At 39.1% G+C, this 10057-nt stretch overlaps 1 long non-coding RNA gene across 2 annotated transcripts; it reads right to left on the bottom strand.

The window, feature by feature from the left end:
• Positions 1-6336: 6336 nt before the first annotated feature.
• Positions 6337-9738, bottom strand: LOC102376271. Of its 2 annotated transcripts, none has more exons than XR_323256.1 (3): positions 9691-9738; positions 8342-8446; positions 6337-6651 (listed from the first exon to the last, which is right to left on the bottom strand). It is a non-coding gene; the product is annotated as an uncharacterized LOC102376271 (long non-coding RNA). The 2 variants fall into 2 exon arrangements; XR_323257.1 differs by lacking the exon at positions 9691-9738 and adding an exon at positions 9211-9272.
• Positions 9739-10057: the final 319 nt, after the last annotated feature.

Genomic DNA, 10057 nt, shown 5'->3' with positions numbered 1-10057 from the left:
GACGGGGAGAGGCCAGAGGCTGTTTAGACCTCTGTTGCCTTCTTAAGAAATGCGTTGGGTCCGTAGGGATCCGCAGCGCTTAGAGATCTTCACGCTCTCCCTCTCGAACTCCAATCGCTCGCTCTCCAACTTGGGCGGAAACCACCCAAGCTCTTTATATGGCTAGCAAGCCAATTGCTAGCTGCCACGTGTGCATAATTTAACACAAGCCAATAACACGGCTCGAATTAAAATAGAAATGGCGGGAAATTCTCCCTTGCACTGGGGTTCTCCTTTACAGCAGAAAACTCCACCGTGCAAAGAAGCTGCAATTTAGCGGGAACATAATTTAGCAGTGCCAAAGCACACACAAAACAAAAACTCACAACACTGGATTGTGACACCCAGGAGTTTCTTAAACTTAAAGCTGGTTGTGTCTGGGTTGTCTGTGTCCACCTTCACAATGAGAGTCTTGTCTAAGATGGTACTGACCCCAAGGTGACACCCCCATCTGCCCTATGTGGATGTGACCCCAGTCCCCTCTTGGGTGTCCTGGGTTTCGTCTGAGTCTGGGTCAGGGCAGGGGCCTAGGTGGGGAACAAGTCCACTGAGTAGGCATCTTGTGCTCCTCCATGGACATTTAAGTAGTAGGCAGCAGAGAGGGAACTCCATTGCTGTTTTTGTCATCATGCTGTACCAGTCCTATAGATGTGCAGTTCACGGTGTGGTATGGAGCCACAACTTGGTATGCCTTGAGGATTCTTGACTGATCCTTGGTCCTCACAGCACACAAAAACCTTTTGGTGTCCCTGCCCCAAACATACTGTGGCTTCATGTCCTTGATTTTAGTGCTGATTTGCTGCCAGTCATGCTCATGCCCCCAAGGCACCATCTGGGCTGCAATACTCTTGTAGACCACCTGTTTTTTATGGCTTCCCTTCCTGCCTGTGAGGGTGATGGTTCACTCCTCACCCCAAGCCATGATGAGGTCCATCACCTCATCACAAATCCTATCATAGTTAGCATCGTATGGCTCTCCTGAATGTTAGTGGTTTAGTTTGGTTCACAAAGCCAGGTGTTTGCTGTTCATACCAGAGTGCTTGAGGAAAAGTAGCAAGCCTCAGCTAACTCCAAAGCTTTCAGTGGGTGATTGGGATGATACCGCATGGGCTGTGGTCACCCCTGCCCCAGGGCAGGTGGGGGTATAACCTTAGGGTCACTACCATCCCAATGGACAGTAGAGTTCAGGCAGGTGAATAGACCAGCCCTTGGAGCAGGAATAATTGAGCTGGGAATGGTTCATCCTGGGATGTTATAGGACTACAAATTGCTTGAATTATCCCCTTTGAGCAGGCCTACAGTAGCTGAAAATGCGTTAATATGATTTGGGGATACTCCTCACTTTAAAAGTTGTAAGTTTGCTACAATATGAGCACACTTAGCACATATTTTATTGTTCAAATGCACAAATGCTTGCAGTTTAAATGCATTTAAGACATACTAAATGTCCTGTGCAACGTGGCCCAACAAAAGTTATTCTTCTGCTCTATCTGGCACTGGTGAAGCCTCCTCTGGAGTATTGTGTCCAATTTTGGACCTCACACTTAAGAAAGGTGTGGACAGATTGGAAAAGATCCAGCAGAGTGACAAAAATTATTAGTGGGAAGCATAATTTATTAGGAAAACCTAGAATTCGCCCCCCTCCCCAGATCAGGTTATTTAGTCAAAAGACTGGGGGGTTGGGGGTGGGGGGTGTTGATAAGAGTCCTCAAATACCCAAAAGGGTGATTATAAAGAACATGGAGATACTCTTTTTCTGTGACTGTAGAGGACAAGACTAGGAATAATCACCTCAGAGTACAGCAGAAGAAATTTAGGATGGAAATTAGGAGGAACTTTCTGACTATGAAGATGGTCAAGCTTTGAAACAAGCTACCTAGAGAAGTAGTGGAATATCCAATTTCAAGAGCAGGTTAGACAAACACTTGGCTGGGTTGGCTTAGTCCACTCTGTCTTCTAGGCTGATTTAGACAGGGATGATCCTGCTGTGAACAGGTGCTAGACTAGATGAGGTCCCTTCCAGTCCTACTTTCCTATGATTCTATAAACATTTAAAAAATATAAAAACATTGCCCTTGCCCTTACTTTACTAGCTCTCATCAGGTATCTTATTTTACTGTTGGTACCCATTTTCTTGCCCACGCTCCTATCTTGCAATTACCATTTTTTTAGATCATGCCTGAAATTAGTTTTCAGGGTCCTTGGGTCAAGAACTATATTTTTTTAGCTGTATTTTAGTAGCCAAGTACAATTTTGGACATTGAAAAAAACATATAGGGAGTTATCTAGAAACTCTCAGTGCTGGCTTAACTTTAAATCAATGATAAAGGATTTTAATTTGAGTTGAGAGAGCAAGAGAGAGAGAGAGAGGGAAAAGTCACCATGATTTCTAATTAGTAATGTATACTTAAGGGACTATTCAGACTACTGTTATATAAAAGGTATACGATCTCTCCTTGGTCAAGACATTTCCTAGCTTGATCGATATATAGAATAACCAGGCTCTTAAGAATTATGCTCAGCACATTGCTTAACATCATAACAAATTGTTTTTCTTTGGCTGAAAATTTGTAAGTCACAAACCAAATTCCCTAGGATTTCTTAGGCAGTCAGAAGGTTTTCCTGGGATGGGCCTAAGAGTTTCCAATAGCAGAAGATCATGCAGAAACTGGAAAAGGCTCCCTCTTTCTATCATAATATAGGCACAACGGTAATCAAGGTTGAAGACTTGCCATCTCCTCAGCATCCCCATGGTTATCAATTCCCTGATGAAGGTGGAGTTTAAACACGCAACAAGAAGCTTAAAACAAAGTTTTAAAATTTTCTATAAGCTTAAACCACGAGCCACCTGAACCAATCCAGGGGGGGTGCACTAAGGATGCTACTCTGGAATTAGAAATATAGATCTCCTGCAGATAACATTGTTCCCATTACAATGGTAGTTCAAGGAAATAGATTAAACAAAACTCAAACATGTATTTCTATGAAAACCTCATATGATATAATTAAAGAACCACTCTGCCTGATAACTTCCTAAAGACAGTCCTGATAACTTCCTAAAAATGGAAGCTGGGCATGGGTATACATTTGTCAAAATTACCATCAAAACCATCTGGGCCAATGTGCATGAAGAGAGTGCTCATTTATCTATTATTAGTTTTTCTCTACATTATAGCTTGGGTGCAGCTTGAGTCCATTAAGAGGTTGCAGTGAAACTCCACCACTGTTTTGTGCCAAGCAATTCTAGATATGAAAAAAGGAATAACTGTTGAACAAATCCAGTCATAAAATTTACAGTAATTGTGTTATCTAGTCATGATTGTCTATTTGACAGATTTTACCTCTGGTAGGTATAGACTTTGTTGCTTTAAAATAATTTTATAAATGTATGCACCTAATACTTGCTTCCTCATTTGATTGTACAGGTTTTTATTTTTAATTTGTAGTCAGTTCTTAAACTAAGCAGAGTCATCGTTGTGGAGGATATAAGGTATTAAATTAGGTCTCTAAGGGCTTACACGGGAAAGAGAAAAAGGATAATGTAACTAATAAAGGAAATTTAGACAGAGTATTTTACAAGTTGGCAAAATAAAGAGGCCTGAGATATCGCTACTAAAATTAGAAGCATGAAAAAGCAGCACGAACTACAGTAGATTTTCTGCTTAAATGCGAGCTAGGCTCAACTGAGTGATAAGGCAAGGCAGGGTACACAGCTGTGTGCCTGTAACTCCCTGCTTCACCTCTCTGTGTGCATAGGACTGAGGACTGTACCGGAGAGGTGGCCAACACTCTGTGTTACATGACTGTGGAAAACAACAACACCGAGTATTCCTTCTGCTAAAGTAGAGCTGTTCAGTTCACCCAGGCCCCTGGGCAGGCTCCAGGCTTCAGGACTCCTTGGGGACCACGTCTGACCCACAAGGAACCTATTTATGATGCATAATGAGGGCTTGAAATGTTTGTGATAGTAGGGGGGGTTTAAATTAACTTTAGATATGTGAGAATATTGAATGCAATCTTCCTTTTATTATATCACACTGAAACTAATGAAGCAAGGTATTGAACCTATATCAAAAGCCATATTTTCCCCTCCCATGTTTCTTTTGGCATCAGAGTTAATTAGATGTAAACGTTATCCACGTTGCAACTATCACTATACATTTAGCTAAATTTTTTCCCCTCTCAGATATGGGCCACTTGTCTTTTTTTATCACTAGGAGCCTCCTCCAAAGACCCTTACAATGCTAACTTCAATTTTGAACAAGCTCCGATTCTCCACTCATCAATTCCATATGAATTTCTAACATAAAAATACAAAATAATCTCTACAAGTCCCAAGGTCTTGTCTTCACCTTTTTAATTTGGGAAAAGATTGGAAAGAAATAATACAAAAACTTTTCAATCCACACCCATAAACACAAGTTTAACAAGAAGTTAAAAGAGCACAAACTAATTTTGTTTTTTCTTTCACAGTTCACCCTTAAATATGCATCACCATTTTGGTTAATGGAAGATAAAAATATATTTCCTAAAATGTCTGCAAGAAATTTTTAAAAAGTCAACAACTGGCCTTTTGTTTTATTAGTTTATTAGAACTTTGAAAACCTGTTTCAAAGGATTAAAAAAAAATCAAATGCATGCTGATTTTAAATTTTGCTTCAGTGAAAACAAAGTTTAATATAGTTGGAAGAAACCCTAAGGGCACGTCTTCATGAGCAGGAACGTGTGTTTCTCTGGGAACAAACAACAGAAGCACATGTGTGTGCCACTGCTAGTTGTCCCTGGGTATGCCCCTGCACATATGATCTGAAGAGTGGCAAATTGCCCAGGGTGGAGTAGGGGACACTGGGGCCAGCATCTGGGCTGGCCCCAGCAGCCTCACCTGGGGTCCTGGAGGCCTCCCAGGACTGCAGTGATCTGGGTGTGTGCAGCCTGGTTGGCAGCCGGAGTGCGGCTCTGGCCAACCAGGCTCTGGTTCCAGGTGACGCACGCTGCATCTACGTGTGCCACCCCGCTTTTTTCTGGCACAGGTTTTTAGATACTGGGATTTTTCTGGTATCTAATTTTGCCACCAGGCTACAAGCATGCAGCATGGCAAACAGAATCACAAGCACCGTGTGAATTTTGCAGCACCTCAAAAGGCTTTGAAGAACCACAAATCATATGTTCCCACTTGTGGGGATGCAGTCCTAGTTTCTATCTTGGTTTAACACAGAAATTCTTAACCAGGGTGCCACTGGCGATGCATAGGGGATGCATGCGGGTGCACATGCACCCCCTGAGTGTGGCAGTGCACCCCCTATCAAAAGGTGCTGCCAACACTGATGGCAGCATCTGCAGGTGGTCGCCAACCCCTGGTCGGGACTTGCCATCCCCTCTCTCCCCACCCCGATAGTGCCAGTGGCATCTGCAGGAGCTCCCTGCGTACTGATGCTGCCCTTCCTCCGCTGCACTCCCGCTGCCACTGTGCCCCCCCAGTCGCCAGGGGCACGTGTCGTTCATGAAGGGTGGTGTGTGAACCTTCTAAAGGATCTATACAAGGGTGCTGAGATCCTTGTAAAGGTGCTACACTTTTAGGTATGCAAACATACATATGATTCACAAAATAAAACCAGAAATTGCAAATAGGAATCCATCATGTTGAAAATATTCTGACCTGTTGGGGGTCTTTCTAATTTAGCAACAAAAAAAATTGATCTATTATTTTTCTGTGGTTGAAAATGAACGAAAGCTGAGGCCTGACATTTTCTGAGGGGTGTCTTGAGACTAATGAGACGTGCCTTCAGTCAAAAAAGGTTGAGAGCCATTGATCTAACAAACCTGCATACATTTACATACTTTTTATCAGGAGAAGGCCAAATTACAGCATAAACCAGATTTTAATAATTTAATTTGTCTTCCTTTGGGGTGTTTTATAATTATGTTGAAAATGTTCATAGATGTCTCATTTTGCAATTATTATACTGTATAGAAACTGAGTGTTTGTGCAGTTCATCACACATCTAAGACTTCTGTCAAGGTATAGATAGACTATGATGCTTAATCCTCAGCCCACTTCATTCAGAATCAGGAGTCAAAACTCACTTAAAAAAAAATAAATCACAGGACTGTTTTTTTAGTCATTAAACTTTATAATGAATAATGGTGCAGGAGTTTAACTGTCTTTGGTTTCTGCCTTTCAGCTGTATCTGGCTAACATTTTTAAAATTTTCTCTGCAGCTGTGAAGGTGAAAATATCTATTTTATTTTTAAATGAAAACCGAGATTCTCATTTAATAACATCATTCAAGAATTAAACCTTTAAGAAAAACACCAGATATCATGACACTTAGGATAGATTCATAAACATTTGCAACACTTTGTACTACTTTAAAATATGTTGCTGTAGGATTGCCAAATTAATGGACTGGAACAATGAGTAAATATTGGTTAGGCGTGTCCTGAAAAGTTCCATGTGTTTGCAGCTCCCTTTAACAAGCCAGTTTAGGCATGAATTGTCCTCAGTAGCTGGCTGATGTTCAGCACTATGCTTCTTCTTACTAGATTGGGATGGTTTCATGGCTGTATGCTTGTATCACCAAGATGAGACTCAATTCAGATAACATGACATTTCTGTATAATAATAGAATGAAATAATCAAAGGAAACAGACTCCATATATACTTCTTGAATTTAGCAGGCTACGATTGTCAATTATAAACATAGATAAAAGTACCTATTATAGGCTATTCTTTGGTTGCATTTAAAAACCCAGCAACAAATTTGATTTGATACAATACATTACCTAAGTAACAGCTATGCAGTTACTTACTACAAAATACTTCCCTATATCATATGGAAATGGCAGAGTTGAAATATAGCATTAGTTATACAATATAGGGATTTTTTTTAACTTTGTTATGGACTTGGCAAGAGACTACAGCTTTTAGACACATTCTATGGTGACAGTAGCTCCCTTATTTGCCAAATAGCAGCATGGCAGTTAGTGCCAGCCGCTGACTTGATACTTTATCAATGACTCAACCTTGAAAACACTGACGTATGTAAGTAACTCAGAATCAGGGCTCAGGTGTGTAATGATTTGAATCCAGGATACTCAATTCTTCTAATGTAAAGTCTTGACACATCACTCAAGCACTACAACCTGGTTTGAAAGAGAAGGCAAATCAGAAAATACTGATATATATTTCTTCCCTTTTTTGTAGCATATCTATTTTTGTATTACCATTAGAACAAATATATAAATAATAATTTTTAAAAATGTTAATCCCTTCTCTGCGGCAGTTCACTGTGGCAGACTTACAATGGACACATGCTGTGTTATGCTGAATGTAGGTAAAAACTAAATTTCTATTTAAAAATTATATTTATGAAGTGCCTTAGTCTTCATATTTCATTGAAATATAGGAAAAACAATAATAATATATACCATGTAATTCCTTATTCAGAGGCCTATGAAATAACTTGGCCAGACAAATACTTTAAAAGGGCAGATTTAGGTCCCCATTCTATAGTGAACTCTACTGTTGTGCATTACTGTGCTCATGAGAGTATCTTTGACTTCAGTGAGACTCAGCTGAGATCAAAGTCCACTGGGAGATTATTAGGCAAGACTGAAGCCTTAATTCTCAATCCCTTTCTTTTGCTTTGTCTTAATGTTCTGCTTTCAGCACTTACTAACAGCAGGCATTGTGCTGCAGTTAAGGACAGTATGACCTTTCCAAATTTACATTAAATCAGAACTGCATGGCTCTATTCCCGATATATTTATGCTTCTTGGTTTTTCAAACACAGACTACCAATTCTGTCAGATTTTGGCACTCACTAGGATTTTCTAAAGGCCAAGGATTTGTGCATTAACCAGCTGCATGAGGTAACCTTCTTTCTGAAGGTTTTGGCAGTGACAGGAATTGTTTGTTTTTGCATTTAGTATTTGACATAATTAAAACTTGAAGCATTTTATATTACAAAAATCCAAAAGTTGACTTTACTTGCGATATTGTAGCTAACAATTTTTTACAATGAACTGCACCGAAGGAAAGATCTTTAGCAAGTATATGATTTTAGGTTCCAAGCCTAAGTATATTATACAAGCAAATAAATTGATTATAGGTATGAATTCATGCTAGACTGGCCCATGGTTTGCAAATTCTTAGTAGCATTGAGCTTATCTTATTTCTGTGAAGAAGTGAACCCACTTTTGGGGGCTCAAAATTACCAACTACTAGTAAGAAGCATCACTTTAAAATACTAAAGCATGACAAAGAACTTGGAAAAACTGTTAAGTCGATGTCAATACTTACAGATATTGAAAATAACCATGAGGCAAAATATGATCCATATAAAGTCTCATAAGCTCCTTTTGATCGATACAAGTCACATAATGCTGATCCATTTACCCCAGTATCCTATCACAGTGGCAGAGAGTGAATGTTAAGGGGAAGAGTATTTAAGCAGGGCATATCCAGAAAGATACACACTCTCATGCTTTCCCTCTACAGCCTCCAGGATTCAGAGACATAGGAAGTCTTAATTTTGAAGATACATCTTTAGTTATCATGCTGAATAACCACTTATGTTTATCCTTCATTAATTTGACCAGTTTTCTTTTGACTCCTGTTATTTTAGAGCTTGATCAAAGCTGGTTGAAGTTAGCTTAAGACAGAACCTACCCACTGCTCTAGAAACAATTAAATAAAATTAAAACCAAATAAATAAATAAAAACTAAAACCAAATAAACCCTGCTAAACCTTTTGTTTTCCTAATTTCTACCTATTTACATTCTCACTGACATCCTGTCACACTTCTAACTTCTCTCATTTCTTGGAGTCTCAGACCAGCAGAGAGGCCCTACGCCTGAAAAAGGGTAACTGTGCCCAAAAGCTCACAAAGATTTTTTTCCAACTACTCAGTTGGTCTAATAAAAGATATCACATCTACCCAAATAACCTTGCCTGCCTATGTCCTTAGACCAATACAGCTACAACCAAAGACCCCAAACTAAAACCAAATAACGTTTTGTTATAATTTTTTTTGATTTGATGTTGTTTTTAACAGAACATAAATTCATATTCAGTAATATTGAGGCCTTAAAATGGTACACCAATCTCAGACCTTTCATAGTGCCTAAAAACCTGAAAATTAATTTATGTGATTGCTAGTCAAACACACCTGAGCTTGAACCATCAAACTATTAACTTTAAAAAAAAAATTAACATTAAATGTCATTTCTAATTGGAAAAAACCTATAAAATGCCACTCAAAGGAGTGTTTCACTCTGTATGGTTTGGGTTTTTTTTAAACATATGCTTCTTCCACCTCTCTACTCTTTGCAATCTTTTAATCAACACCTAAGAGCCTGACACATGTGAGGAGAATGTTAACTGAGAAAAAGGAGGGAAATAATTAATGGAATTAAAATTTACATGCAGTTTTCCCTCACTGATCCTATTGCTGCAAACAGTTACACATGCTATGAATGCAGGATTGCTTAGAGGCATAAGTATTAATAGAACCAGACTTTTTGTGCATAAGATACCAAGAATTGTGAGCTTAATAAATGCAGCTATCATATATCCAGCTAAAATAGAAGTCATGCACCTGTACCCTTGTATATAAAAAAAGGATTTCATTCTTAACATTTTTACCTACCTCAGGTAAAAAGAGAGAGGTATTGTTCTCTATAGAATCTCAAAAGTCAGCTACTAAAGTAGTCACTTTTTATTTGCAGTGGTGAAAGGTGAGGTAGGGAGCCAGTTCTCCGCTGCCTGGCCCTCACAGGTGATATAACAATACAAGGCAGTGGAGAGTCTCTAGCAGCTACATGATGTGTGACTCTTTTTGGTAAAATGTGTATGGCACAATAAGTCATGTCTCTTTACTTTTTGTGTTCTGTGTACAAAAATAATAATAATGCATAATAATGAATCAATGTTTGATGTTGAGTACTGGAAAATCCTGCATTATTGAGAAGAAAAAGGGTTCTCACTTGTTGAATATTTAATCTTCTGTCTGCCTA

This window comes from Alligator sinensis, unplaced genomic scaffold, assembly GCF_000455745.1.
Source record: "Alligator sinensis unplaced genomic scaffold, ASM45574v1 scaffold123_2, whole genome shotgun sequence".
NCBI lineage: Eukaryota > Metazoa > Chordata > Crocodylia > Alligatoridae > Alligator > Alligator sinensis.
This window is presented reverse-complemented; position numbering and strand designations above follow the sequence as displayed.